The sequence below is a fragment of the Symphalangus syndactylus genome, chromosome 17 (genome assembly GCF_028878055.3).
Source record: "Symphalangus syndactylus isolate Jambi chromosome 17, NHGRI_mSymSyn1-v2.1_pri, whole genome shotgun sequence".
In the NCBI taxonomy this organism is placed as follows: domain Eukaryota; kingdom Metazoa; phylum Chordata; class Mammalia; order Primates; family Hylobatidae; genus Symphalangus; species Symphalangus syndactylus.
Genome location: NC_072439.2, coordinates 61,154,211 through 61,169,087, shown reverse-complemented (window position 1 = coordinate 61,169,087; position 14,877 = coordinate 61,154,211). Strand labels below are relative to the sequence as shown.

General features: G+C 38.8%; 1 protein-coding gene across 2 annotated transcripts in view; it reads right to left on the bottom strand.

Annotated features, from left to right (window-relative positions):
* The window catches only part of IQCJ (IQ motif containing J), a 182,622-nt gene that overhangs the window by 154,922 nt on the left and 12,823 nt on the right, over positions 1 to 14,877 (bottom strand). The window lies entirely within an intron of this gene.

The following is a 14,877-nucleotide window of genomic DNA, read 5'->3' as shown; positions in this document are numbered from 1 at the left end:
CAAACAAACCAAAAATAATTTTTTCTTTTCTTTTCTCATCAACTATTTTATGTAAGGAAGAGGAAACTCCCCTTCAATCCAAGAAATTAAATACCTAAGATGACAAAACACTGCCTTTACTTTTGAATAAGTGGAAACTAGTATAGATTGAAGCTTTTATCTCTTTTAGTGTTGATGCTATCTTTGTTTTATTTGCTGAGATAAGAAAATATTCCAGTTTATAAGGAATGAATGATTAACCAAATACATGCAAATGAAGTAACTAATTTTAACCAGATCTTCAGTGTCGTTATTGCTGACATAAAAGGAGAGCTGGGAAATTTAATTGCAATTTGTCAATATTCACAATCTCTAAATAAAATAGCAATCACAATGGTAGCTTCTTGGGACCTCTGGCAGGCCACTAACATTGTGCAAATTCTCTTTTCACTAACTTGAACTAGGGAGTAATATCCTCTCTGCCAACCCTATATTAAAGTTCTTTTCATGCCCATTGGTCATTTTCTAGAATTTTTTTTTTTTTTGGAAAACCATAGGTCCAACATGCACAATCTCAATTTGCACAGCTAGGGTAAGGAAGACTCTAAGCAGGAGCAGAGCGTGGCAGTGAGTTCTTCAGGGGAGAAGCTGCCTGTTATGCCTGTCTGTCCCCAATGCTCAACTTGTCCAGGACATCCAGTGAACAAATAAAGACAATCTTGTTGGTTAGAAAGCTCAGGCTTTGGGTGCTCAGGTCCCCCACTTACTGGATGCTTGATTTTTGGTAATGTGCTAACCCTCTCTGTACATCAGTTTCTTCATCCATAAAATGGAATACCAACTGAACTTAGCTCATTGGTTGCCCCTAGGATTAGTTAATAAATGTAAAGCACATAGAGCAATGCCTGGCAAATGGTAAATGTTAAATAAATTATTATTAATAGTATTATCAGACTAAGCCACACCATTCTTAAATGAATTGGACAGAAGCTTCATTATCTGGTAGACTGTCACTTCTCAGAAAATAAATTTAAAGGCTTTAAGCCCCTTAAGCAGTTAGGTAGTGTCTCAGTCAGTTTGGGCTCGTATAACAAAATACTATAAACTGGATAGCTGATAAAAAAATTTTTTTCACAGTTTTGGAACCGGAATGTCCAAGATTAAGGTGTCAGCAGATTTGCTGTCTGGTGAGGTCCACCTCTTGGTTACTGGAAGGTATCTTCTAGCTGTGTCCACAAATGGCAAAAGGGACTAGCTAGCTCTCTGGGGTCTTTTTTATAAGGGCACTAAGCCCATTCATAAGGGCCCTGCCCTTATCATTTAATCACCTTTCCAAAGGCCCTACCTCCTAATACTACAGCCTTGGGAGTTAGGATTTTTAACTTATGAAGTTTGGGGTAGAGGAGACACAAAAATTTAAACCAGAGCAGGTGGGGCAGATAAAGGAATGAGAGTTTTACTTGAGAAAGAAAGGACACCTTGAATATTAATAACAACTCGAAGAAAAAAAAGTAGGGGTCATAATTTGCAGAACAACAGAATATTTGACTTCACAAACCCATAATCCTATATGTAAAGTCAAAGTAATAGGACCTGTGGCTCCTATAAAGCAGACTTTATAAAATTATAAACAGCAAATGAAAAAGCATATACATTAGCTTTAAGTAAACTATTTTCTGTGAAATAGAATAGTTCTGTGAGCCATTAACAAATTATTAAACCCAAAGAAGTGGTCATGGGAACCCTAACTTATAGCTGGTCAGTCAGAAATATGGGTGGCCTAAACTTGTGACTGGTGTCGAAAATGGGGGCAGTCTTATGTAAGTGAGCCCCTAACTTGTGGGGTATGACACTAACTCCACGTAGATAGTGTTATAATTGAATTTAATTGTAGGACACCTAGTTAGTGTCTGGAGAATTACAGGTTTGTTGGTGTAAGGAAAAACCCCAAACATTTGGTGTTCAGTGGGCGAAATAAAGATTCTAATAGTAGTAAATATCTCTCTCTCTCCCCGCTTCCCCCACCCCACCCCACCCTCCTACCTCAACGGCCATTCCTTCAATCTCTCTTGCTGGTTGCTCCTCAAATTCCTAAGTGGTGAGGTATTCTGAGGCTAAGCCCTTCCCTCTCTTCTCTAGCTTCCCTCACTCCTTGAATGATCTCCTCCAGGGGTCTGGCTTTAGCACCATCTATATACAGACGACTCTCATGTTTATATCTCAAGATCTAACCTCTCCTCTGAGCCCTGGGCTATTATTCTAACTTCCTACTTGACAAGGTCTCTGAATGTCTAGCAGATATCTCAAACCAAGCATGTCCAAAACAGAGCTCCCAGCCTTCCACTTGAAACCTGCTCCATTGTCAGCCTTTCCCTCTCATTCCCCTATAGTCAATTCACCTTAGTTCCTTTCTCTCACCTCCCCATTTCCATTCTCCTCCTCTCTTCCATACACACATTCCATGAACTAGCAAATGTTATTTGCTCTACTTTTGAAATGTATCCAGATCTGACAACTTCTCACCATTCTCACAGCCACAACTTCAGGCTGTTGCAATAATCTAATTGGTCACTCTCCTTCTACTCTTTTTTCCCTTATCAGCCAAACTGATCTTTTTGAAAACATAAATCACGTAACTCCCTGGCTTAAAAACCTTCAGATGGCTTCCTGCTACACTCACGATGATATCCAAAGTCCTCATCATGTCCTATACGGCTGTGTGTGATGTGTCACCCCCCTATCTATCCACCTTATCTCCTCTACTCCCACACGTGTTCACCAACCTGCAATCTCAGGGGCCTCTTTATTCTTCCTTATACCACCAGACGTGTTTTCCCACCCTCCACCCCAGCCCCAGTGTTTTCTCTGGATCACTCTTGCCTCGGATTTTTTCATAGCTGGCTCCTCCTCATTCACATCTTTATTCAAATGTCCTGACCAACTAGTCTAAATATCCACTACCAGCAGAAGCTCACTCTCAAGCCTCTTAAGGTCATCCGCAACTCTACATTTACTTACTCCTTGTGTCCCCCCATGAGAGTGTAAGCTCCATTGAGACAGAGATTTTGCCTGTTACCCCTACTACTGTGTCCTAAGATAGTACCCAGAATGTAGTAGATGCTCAATAAAATTGTCTTAATGAATTAGTCTGTTATTTTCCCCTTCAGCCTACAGCTCCAGAAGAGGTGGGCTAAGCAATGGTATATATCCACAGGTAGGAGGGTGGTAATTGTAACAAATTCATCCATGAGAAAAAGCCGTACTTGAGTCTTCAAAGGTTTCTAAGTCTAAAATATGACCATACAGACTCAGATAAACATGTATTCAAATCCTAACTCCATAACTTATGTATATGTGACTTTAACAATTTATTTTATCTTTCAGAGCTTCAGTTTCCTTCTCAGTAAGATGGAAATGCTCTTACTTACTGTTTGTGTCATTGGGTGCACTAAGAACTTCTTGGATGCAGTGGCCATGTCTTGATTTCATTCACACATTTGTTTATTCAATCGAGTATCTACTATGTTCCAGACACTGGGCTAATTACTGAGAAGTCAACCATTCAACAGTGAGGAAGGCAGACATGAGCCAGGCCCTTGGGAGCTTATTGAGTAGTACAGCATTATAACATGTGTGACCTTGGTTTCAATAAGGGAAGTACAGGGTATAATAAGCACAGAACAGAGGATTAAACATATTCTGAAGGGGAGATCAGAAAAGGTTTCCTGAATTAAATTACATTTAAAGAGAAATCTAAGGATGTATAATAATAAATGCTACTTAGGTGGTACTCACAAAGGCAAACAGGAGTTGCAAAGATCTTCTGCTTCTTTAGAGGAATGTAGAGAAGACATTCCTCTAAATTGAGAGGAATGTAGAGAAGACATTCCTCTAAATTGAGAGGAATGTAGAGAAGACATTCCTCTAAATTGAGAGGAATGTAGAGAAGACATTCCATGGCTACAATGGCAGGGTGTGGAAAAATGGTGGGCGAGGAGGCCACTAAGGTGGGCAGGAGCTCCAGGAGAACAGGTAAATAATGCATGGGGGATTTATTCCAAAACAACTATGCAGTAGTAGAAGCAATGAACTAGCTATACATACCTGAATAGATATTTAAAATGTATTAAAGGGGAAAGGTAAGAAAGAGTAAGAACTATAGCACATTAACACATACAATTACACTTACACACAGTGACTACATATTTTATAAAGAATCACACATCACTGTACTCATACTGAACACATTCTAGTGGATGATTTGGGGAAGAGGGATGAGTGTGATCATTAGGAGCTAAGAAGAAAATAAATTCACAAGAGAGGGACCTTGCAGGGACTGTCAGTGAAAGTGTCCAGAGAACTAAGGAGTGGGTTAGCTCACTTCTAAATCCAGGTCCGAAGAGAAGGAACAACAAGAGGGGTGAAGTGGGAGAAGGCCAGAGACTGGATCACCAGCAGTCCTAGGAAAGAATATTTATAGGACATTTGGGGAAGAGTAAGTGGTCCTTTATGGCTTGATATCCCCATGAGGCAACAGCCCATATCTACTTTGCTCATTTCTAAACTATCCACTCCCGACCAACCGGCCCTGCTGAGGCCTATAGGCCTAGAAGCAGAGACTGGATGAAGGCTCTCTCTGCCTCACTAGATGGGGCCCCAAAAATGAAATGAAGCAAAGAAACCCACACAGGTGTATGCAATTTGAATATACATTAAATCAGTGCAGTATTTCCATTTCAAAATGGAGAAAACTACCTAGCATTATTACTTCTCAAAACAATGTACCTATTCCAGATTTAAGCTTCAGCAGTTGCTGGGCATTTAAAGTGTTTCTTTCTGATGTAAAGAGAAGAGAGGACTGCTTCTGTCCCAGCAAACGAGCAACTTAGATGTGAAACACCATGGACAAGTGGGTGATTAAATGTCAGCATTGGAATGATTCCCGGCAAGTTTCTATGAGAAATACCCACATTATGGAATTTTAGACTTAGCCCAGAAAAGGAAAATACAAAACTTGTTTCATAAATATTTTATTTCAAAATGGTGAGCTTTAGTTTGGGCTTTTTGTCCTAAATTGTCCTGTAAAACATGTTTGCTCTTTAGATGAGGAGAATGTTGATCCTAAAATACCCTTAATTCAAGCCATAAGCTATTACAACTCCATTTTGTGTTTAATTTAGTCACCAAGTACCTCAAGAGTGGAGTATGACATAGCCCAGGAAGCTTTATAAATGTCTATCAAATCCTATGACAGTGCCTAAAAGGGGAAAGCATAAGTCAAGTCAATTTACCTACAAAAGAAGTAATTCTCCAGGTTTTTAAAATGTAAAAGACAGGAAATCCACAGATTTCCTGCAAATATACAAATATTGTGTATACGTCTTACAACTGAGAGGACATTTAATAACATTAAACATTACGTTTATACTAATTAATCTTCAGGTGAAATCTTTGTGAATGAAAGTGGATAATTTTCCATGATGTGAAGCAGAGACATAACTGAAATATACCATTAATTCACAATAGACAGACCTATATAGAAATAAATGAAAAGCCTAGTGCTAGAGGCTAGTGTAAGATACAGAGATGCTTGAAAATGCACTTTGATTTGAAGCAAAAATGTGTAGAGGAAGGCCTGTGGAAATGGCAAATCATTTTATGTAGCTTTTATATCAATGAAGTTAGATCAATACAGGATGATCATATCAAGAATAAAATCTACCACCCCTGGTTCATCTGAGTGGGGAAGCTGGAGATCCCCTCACCCAAGGCAAAAATGTCAGAAGTCACCAGGAATTTTAATTGCTCATACAAAATGAAGAGAAGAAACACAATATCTATACCAACTAAAAGTTTGGGCACTAGCTACTGTTCTCAGCAGTCAATTCATTAATTATGGTTCTGATTGCACATCTCCTATCAAAGCTAATTATTTATTTTTTTAAATGGTGTTGCAACTTCAAAGCTATTAGTGCCAATAAACAGTAATGTATTAGAAATGCCACAGCTGAATATCGGTGCTCAAGAAATTCAGTTTAGCCAGCATCCACCCATGCAAGACCCATGTGATTGGTATGGACATTTCAGTAGGAAAATTACCACCTTTCCCAATCAGAGCCTAAATAGGAGCCTAATTCATGAATTAATGCTTACTCTTTCCTGTTACAGATATTAGTTGCTATTCATTTCTAAGCTTTTACCATACCCAATCTCTGCAACTATTTTTTCCTGAAATTTTGAATAGATTTGTCTTCTATCACTCTTCTCCCTAGGTGCTTAGAACAATAAATACTATTACCAAGGTGTACTGCAAAAGTGAATACATCTTAATAGGATTGTGATAACAGAATCTTTATCCAGTGACTATTGCAAAGAGAAGAGAGAAGATTTCTGCTTTCAGATTACAGCACGGACTTTGAAATGAAAAGCAGATTATCTTATTAGCCTGACAACTGATGTACAGCACTCAAAGTCCTGTTTCTTGTTTGTAAAAGGAACCATTTTAGGTGAACATGCTTTTGACTGGCTACTAGTATGACATTCATTATAGCAAAAGAGCAAGAGAAAATACAAGGACTGCCATTCTGCACGTCTCACACCAGATGTGATTACTTTTTTCTGAAGCTGCTAAAAATGTGCAGTAGCTAAAAGTGTGCAGCTGCTGCATGTAAGTAGTAGATACATAAATTGTATACTGAAGTATACGCTCATGGAGATTGGATAGAAATGTTTTTAATTCAACTATAAAATAATTTAATGAGTCTAGTCTTTCCAACAGTTAAGAAAAACCATGTTAACTGAGCATGAACTAAGGTCTGGGATCTTGACATTAAGAAAGTATTGATCTCAGAAAGACATGGGGTTGTATCTGGTGAAACCTGAACACAAAGAAGATCAGTCAGGAACACCGTAGATGGGCTTGAGTCTGTGTCCAAAAAGGAGCACTGTCAAGGATAGCTAAAGCCAGCTCCTGTGAGATCACTACCCAGAGTACTGTTGGCAAAGACGAGGTGCAGAGAAGATGTCAATGATCAAAGAAGGTTGCCATTATAGTGAAACACATGGGGATGATAGCTGATGCCCACTGAGTGGCTCTCCCCTACCCATGAAGCAACCTTGCCTTCAACAGGACCAACCACCAGTGTTCACAGAGCACCTCAGATATGCCAGGCTCCCTTATGCTTGATTCCATTTAAATTTTCCTCTTGATCTGTGGTCTCTATACTCCAAAAATAAGCAGCTCCTCTATCAAGCATACAGGAATAAGAACACTGTCTATACACATTTACTCTTTTAAATTTAAAAATTAAGATTGTGATTTTTCACTTGATGTCATGGTTTTGAAATATAGCTTAATAGTTGGTTTGCCAACTTCTAAGGTATAAGGGTATTTTAGAGTAAGAATTGTGCAATTGATTGGCAAGAAATTAAGAACTACAGTATAATAATAACTAGAGAAAAAGAGATATTCAAAATACGTGACAACCAGTGTCCTTGCTGCACCAAGCACTAATCCTTGGGTTGCTGGATTTGGAAGTGGGAATGGGGAAACATGTCCCAGGGAAGACGCTGAGAGAGCAGAGGTGAATGTTCTCATGAGGCAGCAGTTATTAACACCTGATGTGGAATAACTTCAATACTGTAACTACTGATACAGGTACATATTAGATAAATATCAACTTGCTTTTGATGAGAATGAAGTTACATCAACCAACATGGATAATAAAGAAGATGCTTCTAAAATATCATTCATTATTTGACCCATCCAAGGTCAAGTCCTATTTCCCAAAACAAAAGTCCAGTGAAGTTAAGACCTGATAGAGATCACACATCTTTTAGTAATTCTAAACTCATTTTTCTGTTCTAAGGATTTTAGGGGATTCACAAGGATTCCCTGTATTGCCTGCTTCTCAGTGAACCCATCCCAGGGTGACACATTGGCTCTCTCCGTTTTGTAGATGTACAAAGAAAGACAACATCGAAGGATGGAATCGTGTAAGACAGGGTCTGATATCTGTCCTCCTAAAACTTCCCCAGACCTATGCTGGCTCTAGAATCAAAGAATTATCATGGACATATATTTAAAACTTCCAATAGTAAAAAAAAAAAAAAAAAAAAAAAGCAGATCCTGTCCAAAAAACTGCAGAGAATTAAAACAAAAAAGATCCTGAAGACCACTGAGGTGCCTCTGAACAAATTTTCCACCTTCTTGTTCTATAATATCAAATCTCTGCTATCTAATATCTAGTTTGTACAATATCTGTAATATCTAATATCTAGTTCTTTTGAACCAAACATAAGAACCTTGAGGCCAATATTTGTCTTTGTCCCCAGTGTCTGTCGTGGTCTGGACCTATAGCAGCTTCTCAATCCGTTATTGTGAATGAAGGAAATGTCACTTTGAAGATAGCTAGGAGCATAGATTTTGGACATTGCCAAGAGAAAACATGCAAAGGAGAAAAAGCTCTAGTCAAAGAGCCAGGAGGCCCAGACCCTGTTCCTATCACTAACCAACTAATTACCTGTATGACTGACAAAGGCTCCTTCCTGGCTGATATGATTTGGCTGTGCCCCACCCAAAATCTCATCTTGAATTGTAATCTGAATTGTAATCCCCACGTGTTTGGGGAGGGACCTCATGGGAGGTGATTAGGTCATGGGGGAGGTTCCCCCATGCTGTTCTTGTGATAGTGAGCAAGTTCTCAGGAGATCTGATGGTTCTATAAAGGGCTTTCCCTCCCTTTGCTCTGCACTTCTCTCTCCTGCTGCCATGTGAAGAAGGATGTGTTTGCTTCCCCTTTCGCCATGATTGTATTAGTAAGTTTACTGAGGCCTCCCCAGCCATGCGGAACTGTGAGTCAATTAAACCTCTTTCCTTTATAAACTATCCAATCTCAGGCAGTTATTTATAGCAGCATGCAAACAGACTAATACACCGGCTTTCCCAGCCTCTACCTCCTCATCACGAAAATGAAGGTAGACCCTGTCCTACCAGGCTCTCCAGGTTATGGTGATGTCAGTTTCGGGGGCAGGGCACAATACAGCTAACTGAGGTCATCACTCAAAGGTGGAGCATTTTATTGGAAATGTGGGAGCCAAATCTTGACAAAAAGATGTAAAACCTTTATACAGAGAATATCATCTGTTATCGAAGAATTAGTTAGCAAAAGGAGTTGGAAGTGGTGACATAAAAGCCCCTGACTTTTCTCTTTGTAAATGATCAATCTCTAGGAAACTGAGGTAGATTCATTTTCAGGCAAAGGCTAGCTGGAAACAAGGAAAACACTAAATGCTTCTTGCCAAATTGTCATGAGAGTCTAATAAAATGGTAAGAATCCTACAGGTTTATATGCTAACCTACACCTGCTGACTGACATGTGAGTAGAAGATTCTGAAGGACACAGAAGACTAATACAAATCCAGGCATTTGCTTCATCATTGCTAAGAAGGTATGGAGGTGAAAAGGAATCAAAAAGCAGAAAAAATGGGAGTCAAAGTTTGAACTACCACTGAGGGATTTAAAATGAACTGTCATAACTTTGAGAAATAAGGAAAGTCCAAATAAGTCACCAATAAATTCACGGTCTAAACCAATTGTATCAGCTCATAAGTCCACTGAAAATTTAGCTATTTGAAAGTACATTGTAGAGATCATGAAACTTCACCCCTAAATACCTCAGCACATGTCTCCTAAGAATAAGAGTATTCTCTTACATGACCACAATATACTATCCTGGCTAAAAAAAAAAAAAAAAAAAAAAAAAAGTTAATTCAGAAATATTATCTTATAAACAGTTTACATTGACATTCCACCTGTTGTTTCTAAAATGTTTTTTTTTTTTTTTTTTTGAGATGGAGTCTCGCTCTGTCACCCAGGCTGGAGTGCAGTGGCGCAATCTTGGCTCACTGCAAGCTCCGCCTCCTGGGTTCACACCATTCTCCTGCCTCAGCCTCCGAAGTAGCTGGGACTACAGGCTCATGCCATCACACCCAGCTAATTTTTTGTATTTTAGTAGAGATGGGTTTTCACCGTGTTAGCCAGGATGGTCTCGATCTCCTGATCTTGTGATCCGCCCACCTTGGCCTCCCAAAGTGCTGGGATTACAGGCATGAGCCACCGCACCCAGCCTAAAATGTCTTTTATGGTCTTTGTACAGGGTGGAGAGGGGAATCCAGGATCCAATCAAGGTCCACATAGTGCATTTGGATGCTATGTTTCTATTTGGTCTTTCCATAGCTAGAACAGTCCCAAAGATACCAGCCACTTGTCTTACAAAATGTCCACATTCTGGATTTGTCTGACTGTATCCTTGTGATTATATTCTGATTTAACATTTTTGCCAAGAGTACTATGTAGGTGATGTTGTATTCATCTTACTGCAACTCATCAACGAGCAGATAATGTCAAGTGGACCCCCTCTTGGTGATGTTAGATTGAGGAAGGTGATGTCCTCCAGATCTTTCCACTGTAGAGGCACATTTCCCCCTTGTGGTAACTTAAGTCATCTGAGGGGTGAGACTTTGAGAATATGAGAATATTCTGAATCCCTAAAATGACTTTAGCATCCATTGAAACTCTTTGCTTAATTTGTTAGAAATTTCAAAATAGTTATTATCTAATTCTATTATTCCTTCTACATTTATTAGCTGAAATTCTATGAAGCATAGCTTTCTGCACCACTCTTTCCTCCTTTTTCTTTTTAGTATCACCATGAACCCATGGGCTTTTAAATTTTTTATTAAAAAGTTATAATATTTTAGTGCCATTATCATTCTGATATTGAAATTGTCCAAAATTTTAGCCAAAGGGAGTCCTTCAAGCTGCCGCGTGTGCGTGTGTAAACACCCTTTTAGGTTTTGTTAACTGTCTTAATTTCTGACACTGCAGACTCACTGCTATGGTCTGAATGTTTGTGTCCCTCTCAAATTCATCTGTTGAAATTCTAATCCCCAAGGTGATGATATTAGAAAGTGCAGTCTTTGGGAGGTGATTAGGTCATGAAGGTGGGGCCCTTATGAATGGGATTAGTGCCATTAATCCCATTAGGGACCCCAAAGAGTTCTCTATAACTCTTTCCACAAGGTGAGAATACAGGAAGAAGTTGAGAAGTCAGCAACAGGCAACCTAGAAGAGGGTCCTCACAAGAGCCCAACCATGCTGGCACCCTGATCTTGGACTTCCAGCCTACAGAACCAAGAGAAATAATTTTTGTTGTTAATAAGCCACCCAGTCTATGTTATTTGTTAACTGCCTGAATAGACTAAGATACTGTCTCTGCCCTACACTTGTATTCAGACATTTCATCCAGGAGCATTCTTTCTAATCAATGTTATTGTAGCAAAAGTTGATGAACTATGAAGATGACAGTACTATAATTCTAAAAAAAACATACCCTAAGAAAACTTCAAGTTAGGGTTTCCATAGGTCAACATTAATTATATCAATATCATTTTGAAACTTCCTCAATTATTGCTTTCCACTATATTTTAGGGATTTAGTTTTTAGCTACATCTGCAGGAATTATGATACAAATCAACTGGGGAAATTAAGAAAGAACAAAACCACAGTTTATCCCTTATTCCTGAAAGCTGGTAAGGCTTTTATGTTATGTCCACATGAAACCAGACAACTGATCAATTTTGTCGATTCCTTCCAATTGATTAATTTTGTGAAAAGAAAAGGTGGGAAGCCCAAGTCTAGGTCAGGCAAATGGGCTGTGAGTCCCAGCTCTGCCCCTCAAGGGAGAGGCCTGGCTGTCCCAGACCTTGTGGAAAGGGAGGCCGCTGTACACTCTCCACAGCCCTGGATTCAGCTTATTTCTCCTACTCTCGCCTCAGCTTCCTCACAGCTGACCTTCATTTCATGCCCTTCCCCCAGTTCCTCCAATATGACACACCCATATGTGCCTCTGAGTTTTCAGGCGAGGACAAGTCTGACTTCCCTCCCATGGTCCACTGACTCCATGAATAGACCAGGACCAGCCCCACCCACCAACTCTATGGACCATGTGCTTCTCAGAACTGACCCAGCATCCAACAATCTTGTACAAACAGAACTTATGCATTCCGCTTGATAACAAGTAACTAGGATGTGCCTCCAAGACCTGAAAGACAGGGCTAGAGTAAATCCCCATCAACGCTCAGGATATAAAACCTGGGTCTTAATGGGGTTACCTCCTCTGTCATTTTCATGAGTTTTTCTAGTTTCCGCCAAAACTTGAAATGATCATATTCCTGGGCTTTTATTCAGTGCTTTTCTTTCATGCTGGAGGGAAGGCAACCTCTGGAGTTAGATAGACTAGCTCCTCTGATTACCAGCTGTGTGACCCTGGCAAGTTGCTTAACTCTTCTAGGCTTTGGTTTCCTCATCTGTAAAGTGGATATAATAGTAATAGTAGCTACATCATAGGATTGTTGTGAAGAGTGAATAAGGCACATGTCTACAGGATGCACAATGTCTCACAGTGATAGGTCAATTATGTGAGCTCTTATTATGATTATGGCTTTATTCTCACTTGCTGGGCAATCTCATCAAAGACTTTCCTATTTTTATGCAAACAACTCCCAGATTTACCAATATCTTCAAATTAGTCTTCCATTCTTCCACTCTAAAACTGTCCTGCGAACATCCTACTAGACTTTTCTAGCTTCTCAAACTCAACATTTCTAAACCAAATTTATCTTCTTTTAGTACACTCATTTTTCTCCCTCGCTATTTTTTTTTTTTTACTTATTTTTAGATAATTGTAGATTTATACAATTTTCGTTGTAGGAAATAATAGAGAAAAATCTTGTATACTCTTTCTCTAGTTTCCCCCAATGATGACATCTTACATAAATATAGTATAATATCACAACCAGGAAATTGATATTGATACAATCCACCAAGCTTAATCAAGTTTCACCAGTTTTACATGCACTGTATATGAGTGCATGTGGTTTTAGTTCTATATAATTTTATCACATATATGGGTTCATGTAATGACTACCACAGTCCGTATACAGAACAGTTCCATCACAAGGATCCCTCCTTTTACCCTTTTACAGCCCACCCGCCTCCTTCCCTCTTCTTTTCCCAACTTGTGGCAACAACGAATCTGTTCCCCATCTATAAAATTTTGTCACTCCAAGAATGTTATATAAATGGAATCATACAATGTATAATTTTTTGATACTGCTTTTCTTCACTCAATGGAAAATACCACGGAATGGTATTCCAGTTTATGACACACCACAGTTTGACTAAGCAGTCACAAATTAAAGTATACTGGAGTTGTTTCCAGTTTGAGGCTATTAAGACTAAAGCTGCTATATACATTTGTGTACCGTTGTTTACATGAATACAGTTTTCATTTTTGTGAGATAAATGTCCAACAGTGCAGTTATAGTGTTGCATGGTAAGCACATTTTAGTTCTGTAAGAAATTGCCATCTTTTACTCTAGAGTGGTTGTACCACATTATATTCTCACCAGTGTCTGAGTGGTCCAGTTTTTCTGCATCCTCATCAGCATTTGATGTTATCACTACTTTTAATTTTAGCCATTCTGATTTGATACATAGTGATATCCCATTGTCATTTTAATTTGCACTTCACCAATGGCTAATGATGTTGGACATCCTTTCATGTGCTTATTTGCCATCTATATATCCTCTTCAAGTGAAATGTATATACATGTATTTTGTCCATTTTCCAAAAGGATTGTTTGGGTTATTTATTGTTGAAAGAATTCGTTGTATATATTCTAGATACAATTCCTTTGTTAGATATGCCATTTGCAAATATTGTCCCCCAGTCCATAGCTTGTCTTTTCTTTCTCTTGACAAGGTCTTTCACAGAACAAAAGTTTTTAATGTTGGTAACGTCCAATTTGACTGTTTTCTTCTTTCATGAATAGTGCTTTTGGTGACAAGTTTAAGAAGGCTTTACCTCATCTGAGCTTTCCAAATTTTTCTATTTTTTCTAAACTTTTTATAGTTTTCCATTTTACATTCAAGTCTGTGGTCCGTTATGAGGTAATTTTTGTATAAGGCATGTGGTCAAGGTTCGTGTTCTTGCTGAAGGATATCAGATTTCTCTCACATTTTGAAAAATGACATTGCTATTCACAGAGGGGTTATAGAGCCTTTGGGTCTCCCTCTTCCTTTTCATTTCCTCCCCCATCCAGTCTGGTTGTCTCCATCTGTCCCAGAATCATTTTCTTAAAGCCACATTTCATCATGTCACTCTCCTGCGTAAACACCTTAGATGGGTGTTGACTCATGATGACAGACCTCTAGCCCTTTAGCTGGGCATACACCATTTAAACAACCTAACCACAGCTTCCCTTTCCTTAATCTCCACATATTTGCACAGTGCTTCAGCCACACAGGACACACAAAGGTCTTTCAGAGATGCTTTGCAGATGCCATTTTTCCCCACTACAAAGCCATTGTTTTTTCCTGGGCCTCTCACCTCAACACTAGCTGGAAGGTCACCTTTTTCACGTATCTTTCCCCTAAAACACTTCCTCCCCTAACTTCCCAGGAAGAAGTCCAATCCAAATTCCTCATCCAAGTTCCCATGAAACTCTCCATATGCTTCTTTACTGCCTCTGTTTTTTCATCCGTAAAATAGGGCTAACAACAACAACAAAAAACTTATAGAGTTGTTTGGGAACTAAATGAGTTAATACCTGTAAAGCAAATAGAAGCACAATCTAGGCCATAATCAGTGCTCAATACATTTGTTATTGATGTTATAATTTTCATATACCTTTGTTGTATCTTATGTAATAGTTTATTATAGATACTTTTTCTAAGTTGATTATTTATTCTTCTTCTCTACCAGGTTGTATAAGATTTTCTATAGCTTCTCTTACTTTCCCACAATGTTAGTACATCATAGATTTTGATGAACA